This window comes from Sorex fumeus, unplaced genomic scaffold (assembly GCF_029834395.1).
Source record: "Sorex fumeus unplaced genomic scaffold, SorFum_2.1 ptg000094l, whole genome shotgun sequence".
Classification (NCBI taxonomy): Eukaryota; Metazoa; Chordata; class Mammalia; order Eulipotyphla; family Soricidae; genus Sorex; species Sorex fumeus.
Window position 1 is genome coordinate 4,602,505 of NW_026606151.1, and position 20,045 is coordinate 4,622,549.

The window sequence follows — 20,045 nt, forward strand, 5'->3', positions numbered from 1 at the left end:
AGTAGCAGAAACTGACAAGGGGAGAACTGTTTTGATGACCCTGAAGAGAAGAGACAGGCCAGCATTTATAAAGAAGTCAAAACGGAAAAGAGAAAGAAAAGAACAGAAGAAAAGGTAAGGTATCTCATGACCAAAGATAGGAAGAATAATCTCCAAATTATAGGAATTCCAGGAGGTGAGGAAAAAGGGAAAGAAAAACAGTGGTGGGAGAGATGAGAACTTTCCAACTCTCTATAAGGAGGCAGCTGTGGAGATTCAGCAGGCCAAGAGAGTACCAAGTAAAATAGACCCAAACAGAACAACATCAAGACACACAGTAGAAAACTGGCAAAAACCAATGGGAGAGATGAACTTCTTAAGGCAGCAAGAGAGAAGAAACATTTTCAATATCAGGGAAATAATATAAAAATCACAATAGGTCTTCCATAGGAAATGGTACAGGTGAGAAAAGATTGTTATGACCTATTCAAATTACTAAATGAAAGGAACTTTCAACCTAGAGTTTTCTACCTAGTAAATCTTTTATTTAGATTGGAGGAAGAGATAAAGACATTCTCAGACAAACAAGAGCTGGCAACACTTATGATAACCGAACTGATCCTGAATGAACTACTGAGAAGCCACTAATATAAACCAAATAGTCAACTGTAGAAGCCATAACCCTACACAGTAAGCTGGCAATATAGGTCTTTATATTAGTAATATCCATGAATGTCAATCAACTAAACTCTCCCATTGAAAGGAACAGAATGGCGGGTTGGATCAGGAAACAAAATCCATGCCTTTGCTGTTTACGGGAAATAGATCTAAAAATTGTAGGATAGACACAGGTTCAGAGTAAAAGGTTGAAAAACAAATATACAAGTCAATGGGAAAACCCCAAAAGCTGGGACAACCATATTTATATCAGACCAAATTGCATTCAATCTAAATAAAGTAATTAGAGACAGAGATGGACATTACTTATTGATCAAGGGAGCAACAGACAAAGAAATACTAACTCTAATCAATATGTACAAAACAAATGTAGGGTCAACAAAGTTTGTAAGGCTTTTGCCCACAACCCTAGAGAAACACATGGATGGAACATAATAGTAGACTTTTATGGTACTAGAAACATATATAATAGAGGACTTTAACACCCCATTATCACCACTGGATAGATCCACTAGAGAGAATGTCAGTAAAGACACAAGACCCCTAAATGAGAAATTGGAAGGATATATACAGGGTGTACCATCCTCAAAAAGCTGAATACATGTTCTTTAGTACACACACAAGGAATATTCTCCAGAATAGATCACATTTTAGGACATAAGTCTAGCCTACATAAATTCATAGACATAAGAATTTTTTTTTTTGCTCAAGCCAGGTGTTATTTTTATTGCTTTTTTTTACAGTTGTAGATTTACAATTTTGGGTTTTGATTATACAATGATCAGATACCCATCCCTCCACCAGTGCCCATTTTCCACCACCATGGATAATATCCCCCCACCCCCATCCCCCCATCCCCCCCCGGCCTCTGTGGCAGGGCAATCCCCTATGTTCTCTCTCTCCTTTTGGGTGTTGTGGTCTGCAAAAGAGGCATTGAGTGGCAAACATGTTCAGTCCATAGTCTACTTTCGACATGCATCTCCCCTCCTGGGAGGATCCTCCAAACATCCTTTATTTGGTGCTCCCTTCTCTATCTGAACTGCCCTTTCCTCTAGGATACCCGGCTGGCCTCTAAGTTATGGAGTAATCCTCCTGGTGCTGATCTCAGCTATTCTTGGGTATTAATCTCATACTTTGTTACTTTATATCCCCCAGATGAATGCAATCTTTCTATGTCTATCCCTCTCTTTCTGACTCATTTCGCTTAGCATGATACTTTCCATATTGTACCACTTGTATGTAAATTTCATGACTTCATCTTTTCTAAGAGCTACATAGTACTCCATTGTGTAGGTGTACCAAAGTTTCTTTAACCAGTCATCTGTTCGTGGGCATTCAGGTTTCTTCCAGTTTCTGGCTATTGTAAAGAGTGCTGCAATGAACAAACAAGTGCAGATGTCACTTTGACTATACATTTTTGCCTCTCTGGGATATATTCCCAGGAGTGGTATTGCTGGGTCAAATGGGAGCTCAATTTCTAATTTTTTGAGAATCGTCCATACCGTTTTCCAGAAGGGCTGAACCAGTGGACATTCCCACCAACAGTGAAGGAGTGTCCCTTTCTCGCCACATCCACGCCAGCATCGGTTGCTTTTGTTCTTTTGAATGTGGGCCAGTCTCTGAGGTGTGAGATGGTATCTCATTGTGGTTTTGATCTGCATCTCCCTGATGATTAATGATGTAGAGCATTTTCTCATATGCTTTTTTGCCATTCGGATTTTTTCTTTGAGAAAGTTTCTGTTCATTTCATTGCCCCATTTTTGGATGGGGTTGGATGTTTTCTTCTTGTGGAGTTTAACCAGTATTTTGTATATCCTGGATATCAACCACTTGTCAGATGTGTATTCGGTGAATATCCTTTCCCATTCTGTAGACTGTCTTTGTATTTTGGTCACTGTTTCTTTGGAGGTGCAGAAGCTTCTTAGTTTAAGATAGTCCCATTTATCTATCTCTGTTTTCACTTGCTCGGCTAGTGGCGTGGCATCTTTGAAGATAACATTAGCTTCAATGTCATGGAGGGTTTTGCCAACTTTATCTTCAATGTACCTTATGGTTTCTGGTCTGATGTTGAGGTCTTTAATCCATTTTGATCTTACTTTTGTACATGGTGTTAGGCAGAGTTCTGAGCCCATTTTTTTGCATGTAGCCATCCAGTGATGCCAGCACAATTTGTTAAAGAGGCTTTCCTTACTCCACTTCACATTTATTGCACCTTTATCAAAGATTAGATGATCATATGATTGAGGGGAGATGTCAGTGTATTCAACCCTGTTCCATTGGTCTGCAGTTCTGCCTTTGTTCCAGTACCATGCTGTTTTAATTATTACTGCTTTGTAGTACAATTTGAAGTTAGGGAGGTTGATTCCTCCCATTTTCTTTTTCCCAAGAATTGCTTTAGCTATTCTTGGGGGCTTATTGTTCCATATAAATTTCAGGAGTGTTTGCTCCATTTCTTTGAAGAATGTTATGGGTATCCTTATAGGGATTACATTGAATTTCTACAATGCTTTCAGTTGTATTGCCATTTTGACAATGTTAAGTCTCCCGACCCATGAGCAGAAGATATCTTTCCATTTCCTCAAAACATAAGAATTTTTATCAAGCATTCTAACATGCTACAATGCATGAAGATAGAAGTTAACAAGAAAAACAAAATGGGGGAAAATCTGTAACACCTGCAAACTGAATAACCTGGTGCTAAATAACAGTTGGATCAAAGAGGAATTCAAGGAAGAAATAAAACCATTCCTTGATAATGAAGAAACAAGTTACCAAAACTTATGGGACACAGCAAAATATACTTAGAGAAAACTCATAGCAATAGAGGCCTACATAATGAAAATATAGGCAAAATGCTCAAAGACCTAAAATTCAAGGAGTCTTCAACAATATGATGCCATTGGAAAAGTCTACAGAATTAATAATAAACAAATAGAACTATACCAAACTTAAAAGTTTCTGTATCGCAAAAGAAACACGAGCTAAAACTAAATGACAGCTAATAGTGGAAGAAAATATTTGCACTCAGCACATCAGATAAATAATTGATATTCAGGACCTACAGAGTCTCACAAAGATAAAGTGAAAAAAAAAACCAACCTCACCTAAAAGCCCCATCAAAAATAGGTAGAGGAAATGAATAGACACAAAGACTTCTCTGAGGAAGACCAATGGAAGGCACAAAAACAAATGTTCATTATCAGTTATTATTAGGGGAAATCCAAATCAAGACAACAATGAGATATCATCTTATACCAGTAAGGATGGCACATTTTAAAAATACTGAAAGCAATCTCTATGAACAGGGATGCAGTGAAAAAGGAATGCTCAACCACTGCTGGTGGAAATGCTATCTGGTCCAGCTCTTAAAAACGGTATGGCGGGTACTCAGTAATCTCAGAATTGCGCTTTCATATGACCCCGTAATTCTACTTTTAGGCATCTATCCCCAGGACAGAAAAACATTAATTCAAAAGAATGTATGCACACCATTATTTATTGCAGCATTCAGCACAATAGCTAAGAGTTAGAATTAAGCTAGATGTCCAATGAAAGATAAATGGGTCATGAGGATGTCCTAGGTATATAATGGGATACTACACAGCTATTAGGAATGATGAAATCACACAATTCGTGGCAATGTGATTGATTCTGGAAGGCATCATGTTAAAAGAAGTTAGTCAGAAAAGAAGGATAAACACAGGATGATATCACTCATACCTGATATCATGTATTTAGAATACGTGGGTGAGGTAATGCAATGTTTCAAAGGAGATATGGTCTGATCAACCGTGACCTCAGAGTACAGGGAGAAGGAAGTAAAGAGTGAAAGGGAGGGGAAGGGACAGATGAGAAGCAACAGGGCCAGGACAGAGGAGCGAGGTACAAATATGGTATTAAGGAATGATAGAGTCAATTATCCTAACCACAGAGTCAACGATACTGAAATCAAGAGATCCAAATTTTGACAACCAAACTTAAAAAGGTGACTTTCAAGAGGACAGGGTGGGGGTTGGGTAGGAATGGGGGATATGGGAGGAACCTTGGAACATTGGTGGAGGGAAATTGACTCTAGTGGTGGGGTCAGTGCTGCAATATTGTATATCTAAAACACAACAATGAGGCAGCTAGTGAATTAACACAGCGAGCAGGGCATTTGCCTTGCATGCTACTGACCCGAGTTTGATTTCCAGCATCCCATATGGTCCCCTGAGCACCGCCAGGGGTAATTCCTGAGTGCAGAGCCAGGAGTAACCCTTGCGCATTGCCAGGTGTGACCCAAAAAACAAAGAATTAAAAAAATTTAAAAAATTCAATAATTAATAACTTTGTAAATTACAGTGCCTTAATTAAAAATGTGGAAGAAAAGAAAACATCTGATATATTTAAAAATATGCACAATAGAAATGACATCTGTACCTATATGTTCATTGCAGCTCTGTTCACAATAGCCAAAATCTGGAAACAACCCAAGTGCCCTAAAACAGATGACTGGTTAAAGAAACTTTGGTACATCTACACAATGGAATACTATGCAGCTGTCAGGAGAGATGAAGTCATGAACTTTGCTTATAAATGAATGGATAGACATGGAGAGTATCATGCTAAGTGAAATGAGTCAGAAAGAGAGGGACAGACATAGAAGGACTGCACTCATTTGTGGAGTATAAAACAACATAACATGAGGCTGACACCTAACTATAGTAGATACATGGGACAGGTAGATTTCTCCATAGCTGGAAGCTTGCCTCATGAGCAAAGGGGAGAAGGCAGCTGGAATAGAGAAGGGTTCAGTAAGAAAAATATGGCTGTAGGAATCAGTCAGGATGGGAGATGTGTGCAGAAAGTAGATAAAGAACCAAACATGATAACCTCTCAGGGTCTGTATTGCAAACTACAATGCCCCAAAGTAGAGAGAGATTATGGGGAATCATGTCTGCCATGGAGGCAGGGGGAGGGTGGGAAAGGGGGGTATACCAAGGATATTGGTTGTGGGGAATGTGCACTGGTGGAGGGATGGGTGTTTGATCATTGTGTGATTGTAACACAAACATGAAAGCTTATAACTATCTCACGGTGATTCAATAAAATTTTTTAAAAATGCAATTCACCAAACTGTATAGCCAGTATCCCTCTACTTAACGTGGTTCTAAAAATCCTGGTCAGTGTATTAAATACTGAACTAGAAATTGAGTGTAATCATTGAAAGAGAGGAGATCAAATTACCATTAGTTGCTATTGAGTTGAATATAACACTAGAAACCTTATGAGAATCAGCAGAAATGTTTCAGCATCAATAAGAGTTCATCAGAACCCAGAAGTTCAATAGTTTGTAGTTTTAAAATAAGATTTCGCGCATTGCTGGGTGATAGCACAGCGGTAGGGCGTTTGCCTTGCATGCAGCCAACATGGCGACCCGAGATCGATTCCTCCGCCCCTCTCGGAGAGCCCAGCAAGCTACCGAGAGTATCTAGCCCGCACAGCAGAGCCTGGCAAGCTCCCCATGACGTATTCGATATGCCAAACACAGTAACAACAAAGTCTCCAATGGAGACGTTACTGGGCCCGCTCGAGCAAGATTTAAATACTTAAAAAGTTAGGACTGTTACTAACAAAGCAAATTATCTTTGTAAAGATTTAAATATTACTTGATTTGTTGGTTTAACAAAGTTTTGTTTATTAATTCCAAGAAATTTAGATTGAGCTTTAAAATATGTCAAAAAATCAACTACAAGTATAAATAGGTAAATTTAGCAACTTTTTTAAATTCAAAATGATGGGAGGTAAATTGCTTTTTTATATCTAAACTATATTACAAATTGATATTATATAAAGTAGTGTGATTTTATAAAAATAGGATTATAACTAATCAAAGTAGTTTATTTCAAACAGATCCCAAGATTTGACCATTTTAAACAAATATAAGAGAATTTAACTCTAAGGAGAGACAAACAAGTGCAACTCTCTATTAGTAGATAATTTACAATGGATTTTGGTACAAAGTAAGCTCTAATATTACAGTTCAATATATAAATAAAGTATGAATTGTAAAGAAAAAATGAAAATTTTTTTAATAAAAAGAAATATTAAACCTTTATAAATAAAAATATAGATGAATTAAAAAATTTTATATAAAAAGAAAACTTTTTATTTTTGGCTACATTTGTTTAGCACTAGAAGCAAAACAATAAAACAAGCAATAACTGGGGGCTGGAGCAATAGCACAGCAGGTAGGGCATTTGTCTTGCACTCGGCCAATCCAGGTTTGATTCCCAGCATCCCATATGGTCCTCTAAGCACCGCCAGGGTTGATTCCTGAGTGCAGAGCCAAGAGTAAACCCTGTGCATCGCCGGGTGTCACCCAAAAAGCAAAAAAAAACAAAAAAAAAAACAAAAAAAAAAAACAAGCAATAACTGGCTAAACTATTTCTATTGTTTTGTTTAGTGCTGCAATAGACAAATGTATAAAGTAATCTTAAAAATCAGTGAGGAAACAAGAAACATATTTTGATACATAAAAGATCATTGTCACTATCACTGTCCTTCCGTTGTTCATCGATTTGCTCGAGTGGCCCGGTAACGTGTCCATTGTGACAACTTTTACTGTGTTTGGTATACATGAAAGATATTTTTTAAAATTAAAAAAATATATAAAATTCTGGGGCAGGAGCAATAGCACAGAAGGTAGGGCGTTTACCTTGCATGCGGCCAACCCGGGTTTGATTCCCAGCATTCCATATGGTCCCCTGAGCACCACCAGGGGTGATTCCTGAGCGCAGAGCCAGGAGTAACCCCTGTTCATTGCCGGGTGTGACCCAAAAAGCAAAAATATATATATATAAATTTTTTATAGATGAAAATTTAAAACAATTAAAATAATGGAAATTTACAATTAATAAGTACCACAATCTCAACATCTAAAATATTTTAATAAATATAAAAATGGTTATGACTAAAATAGCTTCATAATAAAAATATGTTTCTATAGTTCCTCTTAGTTTCACTCTTGAAGAAAGCTCTTAATCTTTGTTTTATTTCTAATAATTATCAAATCAATAACTTCTATACTTAATTACATTCATTATTTCTATTACTTTATGCTTATTTATCTTAGTTATCCATCACTTTATGACTGAGGTGGCAAAAGAAATATCCACTCTGTAGGACATTTTCCATTCTACTCACTTCATTATATCGCTTTAAAAAGTCATTGAATAACTATGACTGTATATATGCCATAACTATGGCTCCCTAAAAAGCAAGAATTTTTTAATGGTTATATGTTTTTTTTAGGGGAGAGGTCACACTCAGCGATGCTCAGGGGTTACTCCTGGGTCTTCACTCAGGAATTACTCCTGCGGTATTTGGGGGACCATATGGTATGCTGGGAATTGAACCTGCGTTAGCTGCATGCAAGGCAAATGCCCTGCTCGCTGTGCTATCACTCCAGCCCTCTATGTCTTTTATAATCTTTCTCTCCTAATCTTTTGGAGTGTCTAATTATCTTTTTAAAAATCATACTAATTGACTTTATAATATTGTCCAATTTTTGTTTTCTTTTTCTTTCTTTCTTTTTTTTTTTAAGCTCATCTTGAACTTTGTCACCTAGATCATTCTGCTCCAATCTGGGCTGGTTAATGTGCAGATTTATTTATTTAAAAGATTTTATTCTTTTTTTAAAGAGTGTTGTGAGATACTCAAAATGACTGAAGGAGTGTAAATTATTTTAAGCAGTCAACATGGGTGGACAAAAAACTATAAACATTGACTTTGAACCCCAAGTTGTACTTCTAGAAATTTCTCCTAAGGAAATAAAACCAGAGGCATTATATAGAGTTATGTTCAGTAATGTCTCCGTGAAAACTTGGAAGCTCCGAAAGTATCCATGTCTTCATGAGTTATTGCTATATTATAAAATACGCTGAACATATTAAAATTCCTTTAGTAGAGCACTTTTGAAAGCTACTTTGGGAAAATACTTCAAAGAGAGAAATGAATATCTTCAAGTTCAACTGAACAAGAGTAAGAAAAGTACATGCTGTCAACCAGATGAGTCATACTACACCAGTGAGAAGATTAGGACAGAGCCAGCAACATGTACTTTCAAAGTCATATGCAAATCAAGGATCAAGGCCAAGCCTCATCTGTTGATTGTGTTGTTACTGCTCACTGGGGCCATCCTATGTAGCAATGGCTGCTGGAGAGCAAGGCCTCTGAATTTTAAATGAAGTGATGGTAGTGATCAAAATAAAGAGGACACCTCTAATTGCATGGGTGCCAGGCTTTAGGTAGGTGTGTGAAACTGGCCAGGAGTGAGAGGTATTATTGGAGGAAGGCTGAAAGAAAGTGCACTGTAGGAGTCACAAACAATTGTCTAAAAATCTAAGGTGGGGATAGGGTGGAGGGGGATGAGTAAACTCACCTAGAGAATTACAGGAGAAATTATGTCATTGGGGAAATCCAAGTTTCAGCTGGGATGAGGCAGAAGAGGGTGTACTTCAGGAAAAGTTTCCAAATTTCTGAAGGCTTCTTGGCAACCTTCTAGAGCAGATCTACCAGAGAACATAATGGCCAGGCTTAAGGGAGCGTCTGAAGGGAAGAATGTGCCAGAGAATGAACAGGCTGATCGGAATTGACAAGGGTGAGCTTACTAGATCTTGTGTCTTAGGGATCCTGAGGATAAAAAATTCTGGGAATCGAAGGGTGACGACATGGAACACCTACAAATTAATAAGAGGGAACTGAGGCATGCAGGATTAATCTCCGAAGAACAACTGAAATTTGGGAATGAACTCGTGAAAGTGTCTCCACGAACTATTGTTTCAATTACCTCAGGTTCCCTAGTTGCCTTAAGCTTATCAGGATTTTGAAGGTTGACTTCATATGCAGAAATTTAGAGGGAAATCCAATGACCAAGAATTTGAATGAATGCTTTGTAAGATAAGGAAGCAATGGGAATGATTATTCATTAAAGTAAAAAGCACAGATAAGTGTTCAAGTAAGAGTAATTGTTTTTACTCAGATAGATCCAGGAGAGAAGTGACTTGTATGGGAGCATTCTGACAAAGGATGGGTCAGGTTTCCTAGCACACTGGACCTCACCCCACCACTGAGGTGAAAATCTGCCATAAATGTCTCTGACTTTGAACTAAAGGAAAGGGTAAGGAAAAACCAGAAGAGAGAACAGAGGGAATTCATGATAGAGAAGCAAACACCCCAAAATTTGAACTAACTACCTGAGTAAAATTTGCCTTTTAACTTATCCAAACCTCTACTTTTAACCTTGGGTGTAATTCCAAGTAGGTGGGGCTGTAGGAAGTGAGAACACTTAACTGCATTTTCTTAATTCTGAGTAATTATCCTAAATTAATGAGAACAATCCTCTTTGGAGTGGAGGTTAGTAAGAAGAGGACTCTTAAGTAGAAGAAAGTGCTAGTATCTTATAATCATCGGCACTTTCAATCATTGGCCCAAAGTTTGATAAATGGGTTTGGGGAGATAATGTACTGCATCAGTACTTCATCTTCTGACAAAAAAAAAGATTCATAGTAGTTCAAACATTTGGGGTCCAGAGGGTGAACTCATTCCAGATGATTTGTCACTGGTTGCACTTGAGTTTCTGAAATTTATCTGCTAGATAAAAAAAACATTTTTGGTAACTCCAAGAAATGAAGTTTGTCTTGTCTTCACAGGCTATCTTATTCTGTAGTTTAAATCAACCAGGAATACTAACAAAATTAATGAAAGAAATTTCCTCAGAGGTTTAGAATAGAAAGAATTAACACAGAACTGATTTGCACATGCAAATTATAGCAGGAGAACAAAAGCACACTTGGTTCTTTTGTTTTCCTCTGCTCCCCTCCATGTTTGGGACATTCCAGAGCAGTTTGATCCTTCTGTCCTTGTCATTGTCCAGCCCACCACTTTGGTATTTGCAAAGAAACTACTCTCTTCCTTCTTCATGACTTCTCTCATCAGAATTCTCACAGAAAACGCTTTCACTCTATAAATCAACTGACCATTTAAAAAAATTTTTTTATTAGTGAATCACAGTGAGGTACAGTTACAGACTTACAAACTTTCATGCTTGTGTTTCAGTCATACAATGCTCGAGTACCCATCCCTTCACCAGTGCCCATTCTCCACCACTGATGATCCCAGTATCCCTCCCCCCCCCACCATCTCATCCCCCCCACCCCACTCCTCCTCTGTGGCAGGGCATTCTTTTTTGTTCTCTCTCTCCTTTTGGGTGTTGTGGTTTGCAATAGAGGTATTGAGAGGCCATCGTGTTCGATCTATGGTCTACTTTCAGCACACATCTCCCATTCGAAGTGAGTCCTCCTAACCACACTTTACTTGGTATTCCCTTCTCTATCTGAGCTACCTTTTCCTCCAATATGTGAGATCCAGCTGGCCATTTTGATGCTTGTAGTTACACAAACACCATGAGATCCTGGAAGATTGGGTCAAATGAATTTTTATTCTGACATCTTGCATAAAAAATATGTTCTCATATTTTTTTCTGTTTTTCTGAACGGCTTCCAGAATTTCCGTGCTATCATTTTCGCTATCATGTTCAGTCCTTGTTAGGAAAGTGCTCCTTAGAATTTTTTTTAATTAAATCACCATGAGATACACAGTTACAAAGCTGTTCATGATCAGGTTTCAGTCATACAGTGTTCGATCATCCATTCCTTCACCAGTGTACACTTCCCACCACTAATGTCCCCAGTATCACTCCCACCACCCCTCCCTTCCTCTAGCTTGCCTCTATGGTAGGCACTTCTCTCTTCCTTTCTCTCTCTCTCTCTCTCTCTCTCGTTCTCTCTCTCTCTCTCTCCTCTCTCTCCCCCCTTCTTTAGGCTTGTAATACAGGTCCTGAGAGGTTATGATGTTTGTTCAACACACAGTTCTTATTCAGAGTGATTATTTCCAACTGTCATTGTCATAGTGGTGGTCCCTTTTCTATCTCAACTGCTTTCTTCCCCAGAACTTGAGGCAAGCGTCCAACTATGGACCAATCTTGGCATGGTTATGGGGGTCTCATTTTTATGCACCCTTCCGGGAGAAGCAGCCGTGAGTTCTGGATGGTGGCCAATGAGATTATCTTCTGCCAGCAGGAGGTGGCTTATGGGTGTGAGCCCTGGGTCACCAGAGACTGGGGGAAGCAGACAGAGGATCTCTGTTTACAGGTCCCATTGAGCCCAGAGTCCAAGGTCACAAAGTTCCACATTACCTGGGTTCCATGGGACTTAACTCACGTATCAGTCTCATACTATTTTTTAATTTTTATCCTTTAGGATTTGGGGGCATTTGGGGTGACCATATGAGATACTGGGGATCAAACCCGGTCAGTCACATGCAACGCAAGTGCCCTGCCTGCTGTACTATTTCTCTGGTCCTTAGAAATTGTCTTTGTGAACTGACCTTTGCATTTTAAACTATACATTAGTTGTTCTTGATTTCTAAATAGAGTGTAAGGAAAAGTGATCATCTCTTTAAACTTAGATTTGAGCTATTTGTACTATTTTTTTGAGCCTTATCAAACATTTGAAAGTATTTTCATCAAGAAACAAAATGCTGCTTACCAACAGACCTCACATAATTCGTTTTTTTTTTTTACCTCCTTAAGAGTTTTTATTGAGCAAAAAATAAAGAGTAACTTCTAATGTAAGATGAAGATCACACAAGCTCTGACAATTTTCTTGCTTTCCTTATCTATGGGCTAGGCCATTGTTTCTCCAAGATCAATGCCAGTGAGACTGGAAACCTAGATGCCTGAAGCTGTGTAGAGAGGTTCTGGGGCTCATTATTGGGAGCTTGTGGTTTATAATGAGAGCAACTTGGACTTGAACCCATTGTTTCCATAATGGTATAAACTTTGAAATGTTTCTGAATTTCTCTGATCTTTAGTGTGTGGGGGTGTTAGGTGGTGGAATTGGGTATCAGGACATTTCATATGATAGTTCTAAAAATCAAGATACCTATTTATATTCTTTTTTTGGGGGGGTCACACCTGATGATATTCAGAGGTTACTCCTGACTATGCACTCAGGAATTACTACTGGAAGTGCTTAGGGAATAATATGGGACACCAGGGATCTAACCCTGGTCAGCTGTATGCAAGGCAAATGCCCTATTCTGCTATACTATTGCTTCAACCCCAAGATACATGTTTCTTAAAAAATAAGGAAAAATATGGGGCTGGAGAGATAGCACAGCGGGTAGGGCGTTTGCCTTGCACGCGGCCGACCTGAGTTCAACTCCCAGCATCCCATATCGTCCCCTGAGCACCGCCAGGAGTAACTCCTGAGTGCAGAGCCAGGAGTAACCCCTGTGCATCGCCAGGTGTGACCCAAAAAGCAAAAAAAAAAAAATGAGGAAAAATAGGGGCTGGTATGATACTACAGTAGGTAGGGCGTTTCCTTTGTGCTAGGCCAACTCAGATTTGGTAAGTCCTGAGCACATCTAGGTGTGGCCCAAAAGCCAAAAGCCAAGAAAATGTTTTAAAAGGGTGAGGGTGGAGTAAAGAATAACACACATATTCATATAATATATTATTTGATTTTCATGTTTAAATTTATTGAGCAGATTGGAAGGGAATCACTGAGCAGAGGATGTTCCAGAAATAGGCCTGGCAAGCCTGTGTCCTCAGATAGGAAATATTGGAGCACAGGGAGGTCAAGAGGTAACCAGTGCATTATTCTCTGCTCATATGTTTCAGAATATTATTAGTGACATTTTGAAGTATAATTTGATATAAAACTTTATTTCTGAACTGAATTTTCTTTACAAAGCATGTGCTCAGCTCTATTTTAACTTCATTTATCTGAAAACATGTCCAGCACACAGCGGATAAGGAGAGAACAGTAGGTTGTACCACTAAACCTTACTAGGCATGCAGTGGAATTTGGAGTGGGTAGATGAGCTTGGGAGAGTGGACTTACACAGGATCAGAGGAGAAAGGAGGTTTAGAGGGAGATTCCTAATTGTCAACAGCAATGGAAAGTCTTGACGCTAGATCGATAAAGTTGTAAAATGCTTTATATACATCTAATGCCATGTTGAATGCCGAGAGAGATATTCAAACGGGCAGACAATGCTTTATGAATTTTTTGAGAGAATGAAAATAAAAATCTACTAGTTTTGAAGAACTGATATAAGTTGTGCCTCCTCTAAATTTATATATTTAATACTTTATTGTTCAGTGCCTGAAAATGTGCCTGTATTTAGGCTTCTAAAGAAGTAATTAAGGTAAAATGGTTGTTAGGGACCTAATGGCAAGTATCCTTATCTTAAAATAAGAGAAATTAGTATGCCCAGAGAGAGATCAGACATGTGCAGACACAGACCAGTTGAGGTCATACCAGAAGATAACCATTAACAAGTTAAGGAGTGAGGTTTCAGAAATATGCTGACACCTTGATCTTGGATTTCTAACCTCTAGAACTAAAACAATAAAATTATTATTTAGGCCATCCAATTGGTGATATTTTTCTATGGGAGTCATGGAAGAAGAATACATTATCCTTTTCACTTTTCATTTTGGTATTACTTTAAATGACATTTATGTCTTAGTTACATTTGTTGTGTGTACGCATTGTAGTGACTCAGTGTGTGTGTATGTGTGTGTGTGTGTGTGTGTGCATAAAATGCCCAAAATAACTAAATAGGGATGTATGAAATTTAAGTTGGAGAAATATCAACATTTGTACCTGAGGAACAGAAACAAGAGGCTAAATAAAATATGCATTTGTGGTATGGCATAAGGAAAATGAGCTATAAGGTTGAGGAATCCCTCTCCACCCTTTTTCAGTGACTCAGAGGCTGGTCACTGTTTGACAGAATTTTTCCCTAGAGATTCACTAGTACTCAAAGGGAAGACAGAACATAGGGCTGTCATTTTAGTCCTCTCTTTCAGATATGGGATACATGGGAGTGAACTTGAGAAGGACTGTAGATTGTAATTGGGTCTTGGCTAGGCAAAGAAATTAGAAATAATTGAGGGAGACCAAGGAATATTAATCCTATTAATCCACATTTCTGTGCATACAAGATAAGTTTAGGACAAGATCAAGCTAGAAAAGAAGTCAGCAGCTCAACTGTAAATAGGAGCTTGCCTTGCATGTCACTGGCCCAGATTTGATTCCTGGGTCCTACGAGGAGCAATCCCTGAGCACAGAGTCAGGAACAAGCCCTGAATGTCACTGGGTGTGGACATCAAAAGATAAAAAAAGAAAATGAAGCTAATAAAGATTAGGTTGTATTCTGTGTGACGTTGGGCAACAAAGTGAGTTTTGTAAAGAAAATTAAGTGAAGAAGATACCATAAAACTCCAACTGGAATGTCAATGGTGACCAAGGGAGTTTTTGTAGATAGGAAGAGGATATGGAGGAGAGCATTTGGAATAAAACCAGACTGGTCTTATTCAGTTCCTGTCAGTGCCCTTAAGTTACTCTGATTTATTTAATAAAAGTTCACACATGTAAGACCTCCTAAAAATCCCAACCTCTCAAGGATCAGTCTAGTGATAATGCAGACAAGTAGGCTGTGAATTTGCTGCAATGAGCTATAAGGTTGAGGAATCTTAGCTATTAGCCCTAAGATGGGAAATGTGGTGTGCATTGGGGCCACCGAGGAGAGACATCTGTCAGTTATTGAAGGAAATGGAGAGCATCAGAGAGGGTGACCCCAGAAAAGACAAGACAAGCACAAGAGGAAATGGAGACTAGACCAATAGAGTAGATGAAGTGCATGTAGAAAATTAGTGACACAGGACGGTGACTCTATAGGAAGGTTACTATGTCTGAGATATAAACAAAAATTTTGAATCTTCATCTATTCTCATTGAGTGGGAGGATGGGGAAGAAAAGAGACATAGTGTCTCTCACAGAAGTTAAAAATAAATCACCCAACTGTACCTCATGGTGTTTCACTAATAAAAAAATTGAAAAAATAAATAAATCATCTAGTTGATTTGCATCTATATATTTCAGAGCTACTATAATAAAAGACACCACAAAATTAAGCAATTCACTTTTTAAAAAAACTTAAAGGGATGTTTTTATTATTTATTTTTTAATTTAAATTTTATCTTATTTTTATAAAATTGTTCACAAAAATTTATTACATTTAATATTACAGCACCCAGCCCACTACTATTACACCTTCCCACCACCATAATTTGAATGTTTCCACCCCAACCTCCAAAGCCTGCCCCCAAAGCAGGACCTAAATGATTTATTTTGTATTGCTTGATATGAATAATCCACTAAAAATTATCTGAAAAGTTTTCCTTAGAGAAAAGTATATGAAGATTGCACCCTGGAGTCATTAAGCCCTTGCTTTGGTACATCAGTGGTGTAGAGTAGGAGATGTTGTGTGACCACAAATGCAGCCATGTGCTTTAAAGGAATGTTTTAAACACTGGCGTGAGATGTTACTAGAATTGTAAGCAGTATATTCTATTTCAAAGTTATGGCTTAACTTCAAAGTTCCAGGTTCTAACATTGTTCAGGGATCCACAAAATTCTAGGTGTGCTGGGAACACCGTGCTGCTTTGGGAATTAACCCAGGGTCTCCACATGCCAGGCACACACACACCAGTTCTTTGAGTTAATTCCTTTGTGTGTGACGTATGAATCTTCCATTTCATCGGAGTGAAATTTTATTTATTATCTTCTCTATGTCTTCACTATGAATAAATATGCTCAAGGGGATGGGGCAGGGAGATTTGGGGGTTAAGGTGCATGTCTTGCTTGGGTACCACCCTAGTTCAATCCTTGGCATAGCGTGGTACCCCAAAATACCAGATGGTCCCTGCTTGCCCCTAACTGGTTGATCCACAGCATGAGTAACATAGTATTTTCAGACCCTAGCTTTCCCAGTTGATCGAAAATCACTGGAAGAGGTCTCCAGGATTCTTGGGCACCACTTGGAGGTTTTTGTTTTGTTTTGTTTTGTTTTTCTTTTTGGGTCACACACAGTGATGCTCAGGGGTTACTCGTGGCTCTTCCCTCAGGACTTACTCCTGGCAGTACTCGGGGGACCATATGGGAATATGGGATGCTGGGAAACAAACCCGTGTCAACCACCTGCAAGACTAACGCCCTACCTGCTGTGCTATTGCTCCAGTCCCTGATCACCACTTGGGAAGCATCTTCAACAAAAGCAACAACAACAACAACAACAACAACAACAAACCAACAATCAAAAACAACTTTTCTTAGAATCAGTTATTTAATGCACCTGAATTTCAATTAACAGAGTGTTTGCTGACCAATGAATTATAAATCCATATACTATATCTCATAATATGTATAGAAAAACTAAAATTAGAATTAGAGGTAAGTTAATTTTCAAAGATTTCATTTAGATTTAGATAGGTACTGAAGTGTTCTTTACTTTTTAGGCAACACCCAGAAGTGCTCAGGACTTACTCCTGGCTCTATGCTCTGATATCACTCAGTAGGTCTTGAGGGATCTTTATGGGGAACCAGGGATTGAAACTGGTTGCAAGCAAACCTTACCTAGTCACTGAGCTATCACTCTGATTCAGTACCAAAGTTTGAAGGGTTGTGAAGTAATAAGCAACTTTTGACTTTTAAAAGAAAAATGCTCTTTGACTTCTGGACAGACAGTGCTTCATCTTGCAATGAGGGCAAGACCACATTGGCTACATATTGGTGCCGAGCCATGGGGTATAACTGGAACACACTGACCCATTCAACAAATTACAGAATGTGGAAAGTTCTCTGTAAAAAATAAAAATCCATTTCTGTGAGATAAAGGAGAAATTTATTTTCAAAATGCAATGTCTGTTTTATTTTAGATCAAATTCCCATTTATTTATTTTGTTCCTCTCCAATTTTAAATTTAAACAGCAGGGTCTTTAAATAAGAAATGTTTAGGAAAGCATTTCCAGAAACTAGAGCACTGTGAGTCTACATAAATATTTACAGAAAGAACTCGAATCACACACCTGCTTTGGGCTAGCCGTTGGCGGAGGGCGAGGAGGGGGGGTTGCTTTAAAACATTTATCTCTGATTTTCACGGTATCCGGCCAGGTCTCTCATTTACCTCATGGAAAGTGAGGTTCATAGAGACTTAGTCTCCAAGATGGAGCAAATCCAGGATCTGACCTGTGCCTTCTGTCTTCACTCTCCATGTGTCTGTTTACCTTGAGTCTACGGAAGAATGCTGATTCTTTAGTGGGCAGACGGAGTTCTGATTGCTACTAATTTTTTGGAAGCTCTTTTTCCCGAAAGATCTATCATGCTGTCAACTAGATATGCCACTAGTGAACTTCTTTTGGAAATAATTGTTTAGTGATATACTGGGATACTCTGAAGTCTCAAAATCTTCTATCTTATCAATAACTAATGCTAGACCTAGGGTGCTCCAAAAAAAAATCCTGCTTATACATCGGCCATTTGAGTTCAAGACCCCTTGCGTTATTAACTTCTTCTCTTGCATACAGGGTTTCCTACCAATCACAAGGACAAACAGAAAGTACTGTCCTGATGAATCACTTTTGGCCCTGAAGTGATTTCTCCCTCAAGAGGCAGGACAGGGATGGGAAAGTTTTGGCAAGAATTATTGAAGAGAGAGACTTGGCCTGGTTACACATACTTCTTTTGTGATAAAATCCTGATTAAAATAGACATCTTTCACTTGAAACAGCAGTTAGCAGTTTTTTCTCTATTGTAATAGAAATTCACATTCCCCCTCCCCCAACCTTTGGACTTGACTACGAAGATGATAGCTCATCATTTAAAATTTCCCACTTTCTTTGTAACAGGATCCAGGGAAAACATGCTCTGGTAAGCTAAACAAATGTTATCGAAGAATAGTTATAGGGGATATTTAAAGGGCTGAGGCCTTATATTAGACCTCTCAACTCTCAGTTAGTGGGCTAGAGTGCAACATGACGGGGGATTGGGAGAGAGGAGAAAGAGAGAGAGAGAGAGAGAGAGAGACAGAGACAGAGACAGAGACAGAGACAGAGACAGAGACAGACAGAGACAGAGAGAAAGAGAGAGAGAGAAGGAGTGAATGCTTGAAATAATATATGTGTGTGTGTGTGTGTGTGTGTGTGTGTGTGTGTGTGTGTGTGTATGTAAAAGAAGAATCCTGAAACAGGGTTTTTTTTTTTCTTCTTTTATACATGTTGTTGGCAGTTTTTGGGAATTTGTAAGAAGGAAAATTTTTATCCAGCTCCATTTCAAGTAGAGGAGAAAAAATGGGAACCGTGTGACTTGTGTAGGCATTTGTGCTGGGTACTTTATGTTCATTGTTAATTCACTTTGTATTTAAATTGTTTTGCTGAGTACCTTCTAAAAGTTAAGTTATTGTGCAAAAATGAGGAAGCAATGATGAATAAAGTACATTCCTTTACGCCAGGGAATTTATAGTTTAGAAGGTGAGGTAGGAGAACAACTGGTGATTAAAATCGATGTAATAAGTGTTATGCAACCCTGTAGAGAGTTATTATGCAGGCGCACTGACTTAGGAGGGGCACCCACACTTAATCTTGTCAAAGAAAGACAAGTTTTAGTACTGGTGACCAGAGCAGGCTTAGTAAATGCATGTGTAGACTATTTTAGCAAGACTTCCCCAAGAAGGTGACATTCACCTAGGGGTCTTAAAACCCCACTACTGATGTACACAGGCAACTTTATAGCACCTTCATGGCAAAAGAGAGCTTAACAATTCAAAACCACTGCTTGATCAGGAAGGGTGAGGCTTAAGATCATGTTATAGAATTTAAATTCATCTTGATGATAGTGGGAAATCAGTTAAGTTAAATAGAAGACTTAGAGTGTTAATTTTTTCTTTTATAAACAACACCTTTGCGAATAAAGGCATAACTTTACTTTTTAAATTTAAGGCTTAAAGTTTTTTTTTGTGTTTTAATTTTACTGCTGTCATTATGAAGGTAACGTGGTTTACAGTAGTGCCAATGTTTATGCTGTTGATGCACAATTTTACTGTATCATACCTACAACTAACATGTTTAAATCCCTCCATAATTGTCCTTTGGGTGGGCCTCCTCCTTCTCTATCCACATCCTTCATTGGTAATCTCTGTTCTGTTGTCAGATTCCAGGAGAAGTTTTCATAGCATAGCATCTCATTTCTTACTTTATTTCTTTATATACACATATATGTGAGGTCATCTACTATTCATGCTGTAATAAAAAGGAATATTTTATATTTTCTTATATCTGAGTAGCATTCCATTGTGTAAATATACATTACAATTTCTTTATCCACTCATCTGTTATTGTGCAATAGGGCTGTTTCCAGAACTTAATTATAGTGACTAGTGCTACAGTGAACATAGGTGTGTACATGTCCTTTTGAATTAGTGTTTTTGTTCTTTGAATA